An 18,991-nucleotide genomic window follows, 5' to 3' on the forward strand; every position below is an offset into this window, starting at 1 on the left:
GGAGGGGATGGACATCAAAACTAAGTCTTGTTAGTTATTTTGGGAAACACTCCTGTTTCTCCACATTCTGGGAGACTGCCTCCCTGGGTCTCATCACTGAAAGGGCAAGTGATGGAATGTCTTCTCCTCAGAGTTGGGCATCCTAATAGGAAACGTCCATCCTTCCCTAAACCAGCCTCACTGCTCCTGTGATGAAAATAGTGAACAGCACACAGATAAAAGTAGATGGGATGGAGAGAAATGATCAGAATGAGGTACTAAACTCTCAGCAAGCTCCATCAGGCACAGGGAGGGATGGGAATAGTAAGTCAAGTCACTTACAAAGAGAAAGCTAATCAGGGTGTGTAGGAGGGAAAGAGAAGAATTTTACCAAGCTCAAAAAATGGGCTTTAAATTGGAATTTCCTGGCATGGAAGAGAAGGGTTTGATCTTTCACTTGGGAGCCAGTTTCCACCCCAAAGTAACAGACTGAACCAAAGCAAACTAAAACAAGCTAAAATAACTGGCTGGAAAGGGGTATCTTTGAACACATCCTGCTTATGGAAAAGCCAAGAAATCATCTTTCATCAGCAACCATATGACTTTAAGTAAGATTCAACTTTGGGGCAAGAAAAGTAATAAAGTGTGAAATAGTTTTTTTCTTTAGAATGGCAAATAAGAAACCTTTTAAAAATATTTTCCAAGTTACTGGTTTGTTCTCTTCCAATAGGACAGATTTTACTAAAAGACTAAATTTTAAAGAAAAAGTTTCAAGCAAGTAGAAAAGGTTGGGGTTCAGCAATAGGACTCTTGGGGTCACCATGCGGTAAAAAGGTAAAATTCACCTTCTCCATACTCCACAAATACTAGCATATTGATGTAATATTTTTGCTTTGATAATCAAGTCTTTCATTTTCTGGATTTAGCTACACCAGTTGAAGGTTGTTAATCCAGAGTTGGAAGAAGGACCACCCAACAATGTGATCTGCTCACTTTTTCTGAAAGGAGCTAAACTGTAAAACCAAAAGCAAAAGAGGTGATCTGTACACGTGTGACCGACGTGGGCTGAATCGTGATGTGGTAGAAACAGCAAACATTCTGCCAGTCACTCATCTCCTCATCACATTTTTGTTTTCACCTTTACAAGCACGAGAGCCCTCTGGAATATCAGCACATCTGTGGACCTTCCACTAAAGAGCTGAACTTATTTAATATTCATTGACTGAAAAAAGTAACTAATGGCAGCAAGCTCCTCTAAATTCGGTAGGGCTTTTGAATGCATTTGCATGTATTAATCTCAATGAAGAGCATACTTGTATGTTTACCCAAAGGTTGAATGTGTGTGTGTGTGACATAGCAAGTTGTTCCGTCTACAGACAACGTTTGATAAACATGTGGATTTGAAGACCCTTATAAGTAATCCGTGGCTCCCTGGGATTCTTCAGCTGCCAGATGGGAACTACTGAACCCTTTCTCTTCTGCTAAAGACTCCATGGTCTAAAAATAGACTTTGGAAGGCATTTCAGCATGTTATCCTGCAAAAGTTTGCAGCCTATATGCATTGATAAAGAAGCAGCGTATCACACACTGAAATGAACAGTATTCACTGCCGACTAGAAGAGCTTGGGGAGGTTTGTTTGCTTTTCTGTATTTTTCAAATTCTCAGCAAAAATTATTCATCCCTGTTGTAGTAAAAACAAACTAACAAAAAAAACCTAACAAAAGGTCTCCATGCCACTTCATCAGGAAGGCCCCAGCATTTGTCTGCAAACTTAAAACAGAGATAGAGACACAGATGCAGAAAACAAAGTTATGGTTAACCAAGGGGAAAGTGGGGAGAGGACAACTGGGAGACTGGGATTGAGAGGCACACACTGCTGTGCGCAAAGCAGATAACAGTAAGGACCTACTGCGCAGCACAGGGAACTCCAGCGAGTGCTCTGCAATGATGTGCAAGGGAAAGGCTGTAAAAAAGAATAGATACTAATGCATGAATATGTATAACTGGTGGCTCAGACGGGAAAGAATCCACCCGCAATGCGGGAGACCTGGGTTCGATGCCTGGGTTGGGAAGATCCCCTGGAGAAGGGAAAGGCTACCCACTCCAGTATTCTGGCCTGGAGAATTCCATGGACAGAGGAGCCTGCCGGGCTACAGTCCATGGGGTTGCAAAGAGTCAGACATGACTGGGCAACTTTCACGTCATGTATAACTGATTCACTCTGCTGCACACCTGAAACTAACACAACATTGTAAGTCAACTGTACTCCAATTAAAAGAAAAACAACCTCAGGTTCTTGGAAAATGTCCCTAATATCCGCTCCCAGTCTGTCCTGGGGACCCATTCCCGCAAAGTGTCATAGGAAATTACGGAAAACTAAACATTCATTCTCCCATGACAACATATTCCACAAAAAAGTTTCAGGCAGGAACAACTACCTTGTCATTTCCTCTCCACCATAATGATGCCTCTTTTCAGCTGAAATTCCTATCTTTGATGAAAATGTTACAGTACTTGTATTTAAAATTTTTTTTTAATTGGCGGTAATTGCTTTACAATGTTGTGTTGGCTTCTGCTGTACAACAAGGTGAATCAGCCATGAACGTACATATATCCCCCGTCTCTAGAGCCTCCCACGGCCCATCCCACCCCTCTAGGCCATCACGGAGCACGTGCCCACTAGCTGTTCCACACACGGCAGTGTATATATATCAGTGCTACTCTCTCAATTCGTCTCCCTTCCAGTTGCCCCCACGTGCCCACAAGTCAGTTCTCTATGTCTGTGTCTTTATTCCTGCCCTGCAAATAGGTTCATCTGTATTATTTTTCTAGATTCCACATATACGCACTAATATATGATACTTTTCTCTCTCTGACTTACTTCACTCTGTATAATTTTCACCCGATGATATAGTTCATTGTAATCCTCAAAACTGTCAAGGTCATGAAAAGCAAGGAAGGGCTGAGATATTGCCCCAGGTCGGAGAAGAGAAGGCAGGATGGCGAAAGGTAAGCTGGATCCCGGACTGGACTCTGAAAAAGAAAAGCACGGGAGTGGGAACCAGGCAGCACCCAGATAAAGTCTGGAATATGGTGACAGCAACGCACCTGTAGTTGTAACTGCGACAAAGAAAGTGACGTCAGATGTGAGCAAGCGGGGAAGCTGGGCGATGCTACACAGAAACTCTGCGTTCTGCCTTTACAACTTTGTGTGATTAAAAAATGTCATTATGTATTGCTAAGGAGTCAGAAGGGTCGGTTGAGATAATTGGTGTAAAAGCTTGCAGAAGGAGTCCCGTAAGTGCTCATGTGCTTCTTCTCAAGTAAACCCTTAAAATCCCACCATTGCTTTTGTTATAAGTCCTTTTCAGGTATTTTTTTTTTAAAACTGGGTGTGTTTTAGTAAAAGAGCATATGCTCCCAAGATAGACTTGTGCTCCCTCAAACCAAACTTTTTGTGTTACAATAAGTTAGTTTGAGACGTTATTTCCAAAAAGGAAGTAGTTATCTTCCTCAGGTGCCATTCAAGAATACGGTTTACTATGATGAAATGAGGATTCCCAGGAGGCTCAGTGGTAAAGAATCCACCTACCGGTGCAGGAGACAAGGGTTTAATCCCTGGGTCGGGAAGATCCCCTGGAGGAGGAAACGGCAACCCACTCCAGTAGTCTTGCCCGGGAAATTGCATGGACAGAGGAGCCTGGGGGGCTATAGTCTACGGGGTCGAAAAAAGTCAGACACAACTGAGCCCACATACACACACACACACACACACACGAGTGACTAAATGGGATTAATAGTCCATTATCTGTCCAGCAGTACATGACATTATGCATACATGCATACCTACTTGAACATTTTTCTTAGCTCCACTCCTGGCTCGTGGTAAGACTCAGAACTGGCTAACTTCCTGCCAGCCCAGGGACAATCACCCAACAACCTCCCTGAGACAAAGCCAGTCGGTCCTCACAGCCCCCGCCCTCCGATCCCACATAGGGAACTTCATTTGCTTCCCTCAGGGGGAGAATATTGGGTCAGTTGTAAAGTAAGTGAATCTAACTGATGCAAGATGAACAACTTATTTCATTACTGAGCTGAACTGATCAGACAGGTTCTTTCACTTGTACTTCTTTTAAAAAATTTTTTAATGTTTTTTATTGTGGTAAAAGTCACATAATATAAAACATACTATTTTCATCACACTGAGCTCTACAGTTCAGGGGCGCTAAGGACACTCACATGGTTGCATATCTCTATCATCTATCTCCTGAATTTTTCATCTTCCTCAATGGAAACTCTGTCCCTATTAAATACTAACTCCCCACTTCATTCCCCATCCCCTGATGCTTGGCCCCAGCATCTACCAATGTACTTTCTGACCTGATGAATTTGACTATTCCAGGTATCTTGTATGCGTGCTGTGTGCTAACTCGCTTCAGTCATGCCTGACATTTTGCGACCCTGTGGACTGTACCCCGCCAGGCTCCTCTGTCCATGGGATTCTCCAGGCAAGCATACTGGAGTGGGTTGCCATTCCCTTCTCCACGTTACCTCCTATAGGTGGAATCAAAAGGTATTCTTTGACACGCACTTCTGTCTTGGCTGAGTAACTTACCCTCTTGTCATAAACTTTCGTGAATGAAGATGGCGGTATGTTTTCCTGCCCTTTCCTTCTCCACCGTGACTAAGGTATGCGTCGTCAGCTTTTCCTCACACACTTTCTTGAAGGCTTCTCTCTGTAGGCTTTCAAACATCCACAGCTACGACCTGCTTTAGGAGCCATGTCATAAGAGGTGCATCCCACAGGAACCCTCGGGACACAGCGCCCCTTTTCTCCACGGGGCTCCGTCCCACTCCTCTCGGGTCTCCCTCCTTCTGGACCATGAGGTTGTGGCCGCATTCCAGGAATGACAGAATCGTTTTCACACAGAGGAGCTTCTCAGCAGTTGTCTGTGAGCATGATGTAAATTACCGGACACCATGTACAGTGAAAGGCCCATTTCTGATTTCTGAATGATTTATTAACTTCGCAAGCCTTCCAGCCTGATGCCAGGTTTCATTATGACACTAAGCTTTTAGCTCTTTCATATGTATTTCAAAGCACCCGGTTAGACAGGCTTTCCAGTACACAAGTTCCTCTTGTGAACATTATGAGCCTCTGGGAGTTGTGTGAACTCCTTCAATCAACCAAGGAAGGAAAGTCTTAGCAAAATAAAAACATACCTTAAGGTTTGCCTATAAGTCACACAGCTGCCAAAAAATTCTCCCTATTTCCAAAGAATGTCTGGCAAATCAACATTTTTTCCCCCCTCTAGGTTCTTTCTTGCTCATCTAGCCATTTTGGTATCTGGTTATTTATCTCTTTCACTGTACATACTTGTATGATTTACTGCCTCAGCTCTCTTTTCTAAACTATTGGGACTGACTTCTACCCTTGACTAATAAAAACTTCTTGAAATTTTGGTCGATTCTAATAACAGAATTCACAAAGGATCAGCTGGGAAGAGAAACATGCCAACAAGACAAAGCAGTGGTGCTTCCAGGAAATACTTTGAGCCTAACTGAATGAGGAAGAGCAGAAGACAGCCAAAGATGTTAAGAGGAAATAGTTTGTATAATATCATATATGAAATGAATCACCAGTCCAGCTTCGATGCAGGATACAGGATGCTTGGGGCTGGTGCACTGGGACGACGCAGAGGGATGGTATGGGGAGGGAGGAGGAAGGGGGGGTTCAGGATGGGGAACATGTGTATGCCTATGGTGGGTTCATGTTGATGTATGGCAAAACCAATACAAAATTGTAAAGTAATTAACCTGCAATTAAAATAAATAAATTTATATAAAAAGAAAAAAAAAAAGAGGAAATAGTTCAGTATGGTTTTCAATCACAGCAAAGTGAAGCTTGGTTTGAAGTTGGATACTCAGCTGAGTCAGTCCTGCAAACTGCAACCTGCCTTGGATTAGAAATGGGGCCGGCAGTGGGGCTCCAGTCTTCTTGGACACTAGTCAGGGCCGTGCCTTTATCGTAGGATGACCCCTGGGCTGCTGTAAATGCTTTTGCTTAAATCAGTGCTCCTCAAGGTGTGAGCCACAGACCAGTAGCCACAGACAGTTAGGGTTAAGACAGTGGCAGCAACATCTCATGGGAACTTGTTAGAAATGCAAACTTGGGTCCCACCCTGACCTGCTGAATCAGAAACTCTAGGAGCAGGGTTCTGCCATCCATATTTTAATAGGCCCCTTAGGCTGTTCTGACACACGCTCAATGCTGACCCACTCACCTCTCCATGTAGACAGTTGAATGACTTGGAGTTTGTATTTTGGGAAGAGGCAACCCTGAGCCAATGCTGATGCAGTGGGTGTTTCAACACCCCCTGCCTCACTGCAGGTGGGACCCTCACTGTTTTCAGAACCCCCTATAGAATTCAGCGACACTTGCCCTCTGCGGGACTCTCCTGAAAACACAGCCTAACTCAGCCTCGTTCCTTTCACCTCCCTGTCTCACCTTCCCACCCTCCCCTCCAGTTTTTCCTAGGACCACTTCCTGATTAATCAGTCTCACCGAATCCTCTGCTCAGAGTCTGCTCCTAGAGAACCAAACCCAAACTATCTCCTTCTGTGAAAACTTCAGCTTCACTGGTGATAGGCCAGCAGCCTGGCGTCACATTGTCAATTGTTTCTAGAGTCTAATTCTAGAAACAGGTACTAACTAGAGTCTGAGGATAACAAGGTCAGGACTCCCTGTGACCTCGGGTACTGGGGGCTAGTGGAGTCGTGATGGGGAGCAGACCTGTGAATGGATCTTGACGATGTAACAAAGCTGAAATTCTCAACAGTGCTGGGAAAACATTTCCCCTAAAATTCACATATGAGGCAATTGGCCAAGCTAACTGCTGAAGTGTGGTTGGGGTTTGGTGTGCCAGGATATGGAAAGCAAACAAAATATTCCAGCCAAAGTCATGGACCAAAACACGGAGGTGAGGAACACAGAAAATGCTGCATCACTTGGCATCTCTCCGGCATTAAATTCAGACTGAAGAGGGGTAAGTGATGAAGTTGAAAAAATGGAGACGTTCTAAAGCAGAGAAAGACTTCTCGGTCCCGCTAAGTAGTGTGGCTTCATTCCGTGGGTGATGGGCGTGGGATGATGGAGTTTCAGCATGAGGATTCTCCTGGCTGAATTACGTAGGCAATTCTATCAGCAAGGGGACCGAGTCAATGACTACAGTGACAGTCTGGGCAAGATATAATAAAGGCCTGAACTTGAGGATAATGTGGAACCCAGGAAGGATTTAGCAGGTGAAATTGGTAAGACTTCCACTGAACAGATGCAGTTGTGAGTGGGAGGGAGGGTGTGGCGAGGACAAAGCCATAGAGCCATAGTCATTTCCATCTTGCCACTCCAGAGTCAGGATGAAAAGAATCATGCTGAGAGCTGCGCCTAACCTTGTGTGTGTGTGTTACTCACGCAGTCGTGTCCAACTCTTTGTGACCCCAGGGACTGTAGTCCCCCAGGCGCCTCTGTCCATGGGATTCTCCAGGCAAGAATACTGGAGTGGGTTGCCCTTCCCTTCTCCAGGGCATCTTCCTGACCCAATGACTGACCCTGGGTCTTCTGTATTGCAGGCACATTCTTTACCATCTGAGCCACCAGGGAAGCCTGCTCCCAACCTTGGGAAAGTTAAATATGACTAACATTTTAAATTAACGCAGTCAATTTAAAACTTCATCAGTGCTGAAAGACACAGGCAGCTCTGATTGGCGCTGGTACAGAATTGCCTAATCAACAGAAACACCAGGCACAATTAATATGCAAGTCCTTTCATTCAACACAATTTAGGCATGATTACTTTAAATGGGAAGTTTGTGAAAGGCTCCAGTATTTAAGTAATTAATAAAATTCAAAGTTTTGATAAAAGTAGACAGAGAGACATGCAGACGTTTACTAGGAGAAGAAATGGTAAAATGAACAGTGGTGTTCAGGGAGCAAAAACATAATCAGTATAATCTGTCAACAGGCAAACTGCAAAATGAGACCCATAGATTACTATTTGGACAGAAGCAAAGCACAGCCCCAACCCTAACCCAACCTGTAGTTCATAAAGACTAACCATTAAACATGCCCCTTTGCCAAAGACAGAACCTGATCAAGCCAGAAGCTGCCTGCCAAAAGGGAGAAGCTTGGGGAAATGGCTTGGAAGAGGTCATTCACTGGTGTCGCTATGTCTGGGGGGCCTACGGTCCAATCCAATCCAGCCCCCTCCTCTTGTACCTCATGTACTGGGCACAAAGGGGACAGACGGGCAGACTCAGCATGAGAACTCAGTTCCCCTCTGCCCAAGGGTTCCATCTCTCTATTCTTAGAAAGACTCATTGAGTAACGAGGATGCACACCTTTCTTCCTTTCTGCTTTATCTGACTTCAACTACTTAGGATCCAAAATGAAGGAAATGGCAACAGAAACGACCAGTTTCAGGCTTTCCTAAAAGTAATGGAGATGCCAACTGGCTTCATTATCCTATCATCAACCTAAGGCTTCCACTAACAGATCCATTAAGAGCATCGGGCAGTGGTAGGAATCAAGCGATGGCACTACCACCAAAGTAGGTACATTCTCTCCAATAACTTTGCAGTTATAGACTCTAACTACAATTAGAATAAAGCAAAGTGTGGTGTTAACAAACACACACACGCCTGCTTATCTTTAGACACAAACAGAAGCCAACCAGCCTGACAATGCCATAGCGACCACAGAGTTGAAGAACTGGACGGTAGAAAACTTCAGAGCACAGGCTGGACTACCAGGGAGAAGTTAAAGGGTCAATGCGGGCCCTTCAAAGGGACTCAGGGGCAGAAACTATTAATAAGTATTAATGGAGTTCCATATTTGATATAGCTGGTGCCACACCTATCAGACGGCTATCAGTCCTAGAAAACAAGAATATTTTTCTCGTGTTACACTCCACAAATCACAGAATATCAAGCATGAGTAGGGCATGGTAGAGAGTCTAAGAGTAATGAATTAAACTGACAATAATGATGTTTCCAAAAAGTTAGAACAGGCTAGCTTTAATAACTAGAAGAAAGGACTTAATTATCTAACTCAAGAGATGGATAAAGGAAGGATTTCACAAAATCCTGAGATGTTTCTTTCTTTCACGGCGAGGTGAATGTGACTGGTTTTCTGGGACAGATAAGGATTCTCAGGAGATACGTTAAGGACAATAGCATTTCTCAAAGGAGACTCCAGATCCTCGGATAATTACTAGAAGTTCCTGTGGGGTCCCAGAGATGCAACGTGTAACCCCATCCAGGATCACAGTGATCAGCAGGATGGGGATCCCCTCTCCATTCTCAACCTTTCTGCACTTTCCTGGCCTTCCAGCCTTTCAGAACCAGCAAAATGTCAGAGAGCAACTCTGGACTTTGATCTTAAGCCTGAGGAATCTAAGAACCTCAGGAAACGCAGTGTGACTGTGAGCCCGATGGCGGCTCATCAACCAAGGGATGTGGAGCAGGACCCGTGGGCTCCGGGGCACAAAAGCCTCTCTGAGCCTCCCATGTCTCGCTTATGGGAAACGGGCTTCATTCAGCCTCCACAACCCTCCCTGAGCTCCAAAGGGCAGGTTCACACAGTTCCTGCTCGAGAAAGGGAGTGCATAGAGAGATAAGCAGTCTTCCAAGATGACACAGTGGTAAAGAATCTGTCTACCAATGCAGGAGACACAAGAGACACGGATTCAATCCCTGGGTCAGGAAGAAATGGCAACCCACTCCAGAATCCCATGGACAGAGGAGCCTGGCGGGTTACAGTAGGTAGTGTAGCAAAGAGTCGGACACGACTGAGCAAATGAGCACAGCAAGAAGCAATAGTGCAGCCCTGGGGCAGGATCCTGCCTCCCCATCAAGGATACACACAGCTACATCTTGAGCTGTTTTGCACAAACTGAAATCTCTACCAGGTATGAGAAGTTAACTGTTTGCTGCCCACAAGCATGTAGACTCTAAACTAGTTGGAACAAGAAGGTTGATGATGCTGACTCCCGAATAAAGCACCATCAACCAATCAGAAGAATGTCCATGAGCTTATCACACCCTCTTTGAACCATTACTATAAAACATCTCATCAAATCCTCCCATCCTGGGGACACAGGTTTGAGGGCATGAATCTGGTGTGGCCTTCTTTGCCTGGTAAACCAATTCTCCATCCAAAACTCTGTCTCAGATTTAATTCAGTGTTGGGGTGCAGAGACATTACTTTGCCGACAAAGGTCCATCTAGTCAAGGCTATGGTTTTTCCAGTAGTCATGTATGGATGTGAGAGTTGGACTATAAAGAAAGCTGAGCACCGAAGAATTGATGCTTTTGAACTGTGGTGTTGGAGAAGACTCTTGAGAGTCCCTTGGACTGCAAGGAGATCCAACCAGTCCATCCTAAAGGAAATCAGTCCTGAATACTCATTGGAAGGACTGATGCTGGAGCTGAAGCTCCAATACTTTGGCCACCTGATTCGAAGAACTGACTCATTAGAAAAGACCCTGATGCTGGGAAAGATTGAGGGTGGGAGAAGGGGACGACAGAGGATGAGATGGTTGGATGGCATCACAGACTCAATGGACATGAGTTTGAGTAAGCTCCAGGAGTTGGTGATGGACAGGGAAGCCTGGTGTGCTGCAGTCCATGGGGTCGCAAAGAGTCGGACACGACTGAGCAACTGAACTGAACTGAACTGGGTTCGGCTTCATGAGTTCCAACTCTAATGACTTTCACAGGTCTGGCGCATGCAGGGCTCCGGGGCAGGGGCAGGTCGCTGCCGTAAATGCTGCAGCATCAGCATCGTACGAGCAGAGGTTCAAGGCTGCAGTGTGTGTGACAGCCAGGAATAAGGAAAGCATCAATGTTTACTCTACAAATGTGAGCAGATAGTCAACAATACATCTTTTTGGTGTGATATCACATAGCCATAAAAACATATATACATATGTATATATGTCAAAGGCAGGAGATAAAATTGCTGGTATAGTATGATCACAACTAACAACAAAAACCACCTGAAGTCACAAAAATCACCAAAATGTTATAACAACAGCATTTAGGGGTGAGGATTGGGATTTTGAGGGTCATTTCTTCCTCCTTTTATCTGTTAGTATTTTCTCAGTTTACTTTAAATAACCATGCAATAACGAATTGAAAGCAGTAGTCTGCTTTGGATGAAGTGTAGGCACTTCCACTTGTTCTGTGGTTAGTAAGTGTGGTCTTCAGAGAGGAATTACCCTTTTGGCTCCACATTCAAAGCTAAGACACTTTACATCTTTCTATGTTCTTTGCACAAGACGTTCCCACAAGCAAAGGCCAATGAATGCATGTGTGTGTGTGTGTCTGTCTCTGTGTGTGTGTGTGTTGTAGTAGTCAGGGGATTTCAGTTAAAAGATGCACGAAGCTCTGGGGTCAGCATTTCTATGGGATAATCTGAAAGACACTCATAAGACACTTGGGCTTCCCTGGTAGCTCAGTCGGTAAAGAACCTGCCTGCAGGTTCAATCGCTGGGTCAGGAAGATCCTCTGGAGGAGGAAATGGCAACCCACTCCATAATCTTGCCTGGAAAATCCTATGGACAGAGGAGCCTGGTGGGCTACAGTCTATGGGGTCACAAGAGTTGGACATGACTTGGCAAATAAATGACCACCACCACCACCACCATAAGATACTTAATCATCCTTTCAGGGTGCTTTTGAAATTGTTCAAAGGTCTACAAAGATTTATTGGAGCTGTTAGGATTTCACTTGGATTAATAGTAGGTCAAGGATAAAATTATATCAAAATTAACTTTTTGTGTGGGAGAACAGGCTCCCTGGTGTAGGAAGCATTTCTTAAAATTTGATTTTAGTTGATTTACAACGTTGCATTGCTTTCAGGTGTACAGCACAGTGGTTCAGATATATATTTGTTGCTAAGTCACTTAGTCGTGTCGGACTCTTTGCAATCCCATGAACTGCAGCACGCCAGGCTTCCCTGTCCTTCACCATCTCCCGGACTTTGCTCAAACACAGTTATACGTATTCATATATCACTCATTCTTATTTAGATTTTTTCCAAGATTAACTCTTCTTAAGAATTATATGTACTTTCAAGAGACGCCTGTGTGTGATATGCCACACAGCACAAAGGCCTAAGGTCAGCACTAGTACCATTCCAGTTGTACAGATGAAGAAAGAAGTGCTTAGGCAAGACAGTGACTCACTCCGGGTCACACAGCTAAGACATGGAGCTGTAGATTCTCTGACCTCAGGTCTGCCTCTGAGACTGCTACTCTGTATTATCTGCCTATTTTGACACCAGAAATACACACCCAGATATCTTGGAATTAATTGGTCCTCACTGACCATCCTTCTCTTATCCACATTTGCTCTAGAACAATACTAGAGAAGGCAAGCAATGTTCTGGAAGACACACACGTAGCAACTATAAAGTTGCTTATACCCGCCACTCCAGAAACCTAAATGAACCCTGTCTTAGAAGCCAGTTAAAAGAAAATGGTGATGCCATTATCTGTGGTTTGCCTTTGATTAAATCAGCTTAAAAATGTCACCTGTTTACAAACATAAAGTTCACTGCATCTTTGGTCTGGTTTGAGTTTGCTACTTGACTTAGGAGAGAGCTAATAACTGTATCCAGCTCTAACATTTACTCTGAAAGACTTACCATGCTCTATTGCTGAAAAGGAAACAGATTCTGATCTGGCTAAATTAAATGAAAAAGAATTAAGTTCTGGTTTAAAACTGACTTGCTTTCCAGAGGAGGGATTAACTGGGAGTTTGGGACTGACATACACATGCTACTATATATAAGATAGATAACCAACGAGGATGTACTATATGGCACAGGGAACTCTGCTCGGTATTCTGTAATAAACTACATGGGAAAAGAATTTGAAGATGAATGACTGATGTATATGTACAACTGAATCACTTTGCTGTATACCCGAAACCAACACAACGCTGGAAATCAACTCTACTCCAGCATAAAATGAAAATTTTAAATAAATAAAGTTTCCTTGCTTTACTTCCATGGATTTCTGACAAAAAGAAAAGGAAATTAATCTCTAATCATAATTTTCATAATTAAATAATTAGGAGGCACTTTCATCACCTGCATCCAGGAACCAGAGACATAGATGTCCTGGCCCCAGCAACACAAGCTGAACCCCTATAATCCTCCTTTATCATAATTCCATAATCTCGAGTCCCCTGAGGAAGAATGTAGTAATGTAATGATGGGGGTGGGGGAATCTTACATTAACTCCTGCTAAAATTCAGAGGAGGGAAAATGTATGCAGCTGCAATATTAAAACTCTAAGAAAAGTGAGGGCTTTTAAAGAAAGATAACTATGCCACGATGAGGCAAGGTAACAAGAAAAATCATGGTTTACATCCGAGCACAAAGTTCTAAGACAAAATTGATTTCATCATAAGACACTTTACCAAATGAATAGCAAAATGCAAGAGGCATTGGAAAATCATTTCAATTCAGATGGGGTAACACTGCTGAGAAGAACCTCCAGGGCACGATATCACAAAATAAGAACGGATGAAATCAGCAGATTGGCCATCTACTGGTGTTCAGCCTCTACAAAATATCCTATTTTCAGAAAACCTAAGAAAACAAATCCAAAAAGATGTTCGACGTTTTTTATTTCAGGATTTCGGGCAAAACGAGTTCTTCCTGAGGAAGCAGCAGAAATATAAACATAGACATGAAAGAAACAGAATTTGGCTATTCACACAGTACTATTCAAAATACAACAATAGCAATCAAATGTATCCATCTAATCTTTGAATCTGTCTGTACAGTGGCATATAATTTATTAAGTTTCATGTGCATTATCTTATTTCAACTTCCCAACAATTTTGAGAGGTTCCCAGGGCATCATGAGGACAGAGACCAGAAGATTTAATCAAGGGCAAGTGCAAATGGCAGAATCTGACCTTGAACTAGTATGTTCTTGCTATACACGAGTCCAGGAAAGCCCCAGTAATAGCCAGCCTCATGCATGTGCTCAATCACTAAGTCATGTCTGAATCTTTTGTGACCCCATGGACTGGAGCCCACCAAGCCCCTCTGTCCATGGGGATTCTCCAGGCAAGAATACTGGAGTGGGTTGCCCTCCTCCAGGGGAGTTTCCCAACCCAGGGATCAAACCCTGGGTCTTCTGAGTTGGCAGATGAATTCTTTACAGCTAAGCCACCAGAGAAGCCCAATGGCCAGCCTACCCAGATTTAAAACCTGAACACTGCTGCTTTGGAGAACGTCACCTTTCTGTAACTCAATTAATCTATAAAAGTAGAGACAATAATAATACCTACTTCCTAAGGTTGCTGTCAGGATAAAATGAGTTGATATTTGTAAAGTGCTCAGCACCCAGTAGGCACCATACATGTGTCTGTTATTAACATAAGTACAGCTAGCTGATTCTACCTCCCCTTTAAAACATACAAATATATTTGTCAAGTCATGTTCCCAATATTTATATTTGGATATCCCCAAACTCCCAATGTTCTGTACAAAATCATTAGCAAGTTAGCCTCTGATTACAGCCCAGATCCTCAGTTTCCTGTGACCCTGATACACCCTTGCTCTTAATTAATAGAGCAAGGGTAATTAATTGGTGGTAGTGACACCCATGCCATCCCTCAAATGGAATGGGATCTGCCACCCTCCTGCTTATTGTCAATGTAAATGCAAATAGAATTGGAGCTGTTCAACTTATAGAAATTCACAACTGAAAAGACATCAGGGATCCCACTTTCCTCCTGGTTACAATTTCTTATCTATTTTGACAAGTGCATCCCAGCTATTTCTCCTTATTCCAGAAAGCCCATCATCTGAAAATGTATGTGAAGAATGAGACCTCAGTAAGAACGGGCCCACCTCAACAACTCCACCTCCTCAAGTTTGGTTGCTGGATCAGCAGCGTCCCTGGGGAACTTCTTTGAAATGCCAAATCCTGGGTCTCACTTCCGATCGAATGTGTCAGAATCTTTGTGGCAAGAAGATCCCAGGTGGTCCCTGGGCAGGTGAAGGTTTGAGAAGCAGAGGGGCCGCTCTGCAAGGGCGTCACTTACAGTGTCTCTTTTCCTGGAGGGGCCGTTTAAAGAAGGACATGCTGCTAGCTGTTGAGTGGGTGGATAAAGTGGAGATTAGCCTAAATTGGATAGCTGGTGCTACACTCTGGCAACCATTCTAGAAGGAAAAGCAAGCCAGCCCCTCCCGGATTTTCTCTACTGTCTCTTGTTACTTATTAAAGTTTGAAAAAGCAGATGCAACCTCACCTGCAACGAGCCAGAAAAACGGAAGAGTGACTCATCGCACACCGCGATTAGCAGAGCAAGCCCGGCTCTTCATAGCTGACTGAGCCCAGAAACAATGAAGAGCCAGGTCAGACAGACGATCCCCTTCTGCACAACTCGGCCCCAAAGGCAGCCTGGAAGGTAATCAGTGTCTTGGCTGGAATTAAGAAGTTTCAGGAGATAACAGGAAAAATAGGAGAGAAAGGAAGACAGCCTAATGAATCACTCTAATTGTGGAACTGAATGAAGAAAGAAACGGTGAGTCTGCTTGAGTGACTAACACCAACAATTCAGAGAAGTGACTTTGCAAATCAGAAAGTGGGAATGTGATCAGTTAGGATAAACCCTTGGTTCAAAGACAGAACAAATAGTGAGGAGAGCTCCACGCTGTGGGCTGGAGCCACTAACCACTGCTGTGCCAGCCACATGGTTCCCTTGTCTTTAGCCAGACAGTCTCTTTGAAACCTCAATTTATCAATCCCAAATTGATAAACTGATAAATAAATCAATTGATAAATAAATCAATTGATAAATTGATAACTCCCTGTCTATCCACTCTTCTCCCCCCAACTCTCCCCTTTGGTAAGCATAAGTTTGTTTTCTAAGTCTGTGGGTCTGTTTTGTAAATAAGTTCATTTGTATCATTTTTAAGATTGGGCTAGCCAAAAAATTCATTCATATCCCATAAGATGGAAAAAACCCAAGTGAACCTTTTTGGCCAACTCAGTATTTTGTTATTTAGATTCTCACTGCTATGTATAAAATGGACAACCAATAAGGAGCTACTGTATAGCACAGGGAATTCTACTCAATATTCTGTAATAACCTAAATGGGAAAAGAATTTGAAAGAGAACAGATATGCATGTATATATAAAGGAATCATTTTGCCGTACATCTGAAACTTACACGACATTACAAATCAACTATATTCCAAAAAAAAAACCCCACTATTTCCATTTGACTTGTTTACATTAAAAAAAAAAAAAGAAAACAGAAAGAAACTTGAACGTAATTCAGTGAGTATGAATTTCAAACATGGAGATGATTCAGGCTGTTCCCTCAGGAGTTTATAGTCACTCATGATGTGTGCTGAGACATCTATCTCAATTTTTTGAAAAAAATATTATTTTGTACATAAATACTCTACTTCATTTAGCCAGGATGAAAGGACAAAGCAGGGAGTTTGGGCTCAGAAAGGAATCTCTAAAACTTCCCTGGTGGCTCAGTGGTAAAGAAACTGCCTTTCAATGCAGGCGACACAGGTTTGATCTCCGGTCCTGGAAAATCCCACATGCCAGGGAGCAACTAAGCCTATGCACCACAACCATTGAGCCCAAGCTCTGGAGCCTGGGAGCCACAGCTGGAGAAAATCCCTCACAGCAACAAAGACCTGGCAGGGCCAAATGATAATAACAATACATAGCAGTTAATTAATTAATTGTTTAAAAGAAAGAAGTCTCCGGGTAAAATAGTTCCCAGTGATACCCAAAACAGAAATTTGACATTCATGGCTTTCAGATACTTTCACTTAGGTTACTGATTTGTACACGCTCTGGATCCCTATAAAGAAGACAAGGCAAGTGCTTTTCCTCCTAAATTAACAGAAGAGCTTCCCAGCTCAGAAAGCATGAGGGAGACATGTTTGCACAGCCACAAAGAACTAGAGAAAAGAATCTGAACTCCATGTCTTAATATAGAGCTTTTCCTACTCTCCCATGCTAGTCCTAAATTGCATGCCCAGATATCTTATTTAATCCTAATTTTGATCTTCAATTATCCTATGGAGTAGAAAGGGCTTCCCAGGTGCCACAGCGGTAAAGAACCCACCTGTCAGTGCAGGAACCATAAGAGACACGGTTCAATCCCTGGGTTGGGAAGATTCCCTGGAGTAGGAAATTGCAGCTCATTCCAGTATTCTTGCCTGGAAAATTCCACGGGCAGAGGATCCTGGTGGGCTACAGTCCATGGGGTCACAAAAAGCGGGACACGACTGAGTGTACACGCACGCACACACAGAGCAGAAATCAGCAGGTGATGGTGATTCTGATTTTCAAACAAAAAACTTGTCAAGTGGCCCTACAATGGGTCATCAGACCCAAACCTCAGTCTTTGGATTTTAAGCCTAGGGACCTTTCCCCTGTTTTCCTGTATGAATACTCTCTAACATCTATCCCCTCTTCTTCTTGGACACCCAGCTTGACTACCTTCCACAGCGTTCCTTGCAATTAGCCATAGTCACACTATGAATTCTAGCCAATGAAACGGGAATGCAAGACGTGCGTGCCTCTTCTAAGACTTGGACCACAAAGTCTCCCAGGCACACACCTCTAAGCCTGCTCTGCTCCTGGCTGGGCTGCAGTGGAGATGACAGTGACAAACTTGGAAACTACATATTGATGATAACAGAGCCACAGTGAGCCTGGGTCCCTGAATGACTGTGTGGAGCAAAGTCTGCTTCCCACCTCACCACCACTGACCTCAACTGCCCTCAGACTGGACAATCACGTGGTTAAGGAGTAAACTTTTGTTATACTGAGTCATGTCACATTTGGGTGGGTCAGTTGGTGGATTTTTCTTGGCTGTGATAAACAAGCTGTCCTGCAGGCCAGCTTGTCCGGGGCAGCACCCTGTCTCTGGCTCTACTTCATGCAGACTATCAAATCCATCTCTGCAGTGGTTCCCAGGGCACTAGGGGAGCCAGGCCTGCAGACGGAGCCATTGGAGGCAGGGCAGAGAGGCAGATGCGACCAGGCTGTGTGACCACGCCTCAGTCTGAAATCCCGCTCTATCATTTATGAGCTATGTAAACTCTGGCTGGTCGCTGAGCATCTCTGAGTCTTGGTTTCCCCATGTGTAAAATGGTGATCAGTTCAGCTCAGTCCCTCAGTCGTGTCTGACTCTTTGCAACCCCATGGACTGCAGCACGCCAGGCCTCCCTGTCCATCACCAACTCCCGGAGTTCACTCAAACTCATGTCCATTGAGTCTGTGATGCCATCCAACCATCTCATCCTCTGTCATCCCCTTCTCCTCCTGCCCCCAGTCCCTCCCAACATCAGGGTCTTTTCCAATGAGTCAGCTCTTCGCATCAGGTGGCCAAAGTATTGGAGCTTCAGCTTCAGGATCAGTCCCTCCAATGAATATTCAGGGCTGATTTCCTTTAGGATGGACTGGTTGGATCTCCTTACAGTCCAAAGGACTCTCAAGAGTCTTTTCCAACACCACAGTTCAAAAGCATCAATTCTTCGGCGCTCAGCTTTCTTTAGAGTCCAACTGTCACATCCATACATGACTACTGGAAAAACCATAGCCTTAACTAGACGGATCTTTGTTGGCAAAGTAATGTCTCTGCTTTTTAATATTCTCTCTAGGTTGGTCATAACTTTCCTTCCAAGGAGCAAGTGTCTTTTAATTTCATGGCTGCAATCACCATCTGCAGTGATTTTGGAGCCCAAAAAATAAAGTCTGACACTGTTTCCCCATCTATTTGTGATGAAGTGATGGGATCAGATGCCATGTTGTTAGTTTTCTGAATGTTGAGCTTTAAGCCAACTTTTTCACTCTCCTCTTTCACTTTCATCAAGAGGCTCTTTAGTTCTTCTTCGCTTTCTGCCATAAGGGTGGTGTCATCTGCATATATGAGGTTATTGATATTTCTCC

At 43.8% G+C, this 18,991-nt stretch overlaps 1 protein-coding gene across 4 annotated transcripts in view; it reads right to left on the reverse strand.

Annotated features, from left to right (window-relative positions):
• Positions 1-18,991, reverse strand: part of LRRC3B (leucine rich repeat containing 3B) — a 95,235-nt gene that overhangs the window by 35,486 nt on the left and 40,758 nt on the right. The window contains exon 1 of one of the 4 annotated variants that reach the window (XM_070781529.1): positions 2,862-18,356. The exons of the other annotated variants lie outside the window; for them this stretch is intronic. The gene's annotated coding sequence lies outside the window, so the exon portion shown is untranslated. Of the gene's footprint in view, positions 1-2,861; positions 18,357-18,991 lie in introns of those variants that run through there. 4 annotated transcript variants of the gene reach the window in all.

This window comes from Bos indicus, chromosome 27 (genome assembly GCF_029378745.1).
Source record: "Bos indicus isolate NIAB-ARS_2022 breed Sahiwal x Tharparkar chromosome 27, NIAB-ARS_B.indTharparkar_mat_pri_1.0, whole genome shotgun sequence".
NCBI classification, from domain to species: Eukaryota; Metazoa; Chordata; class Mammalia; order Artiodactyla; family Bovidae; genus Bos; species Bos indicus.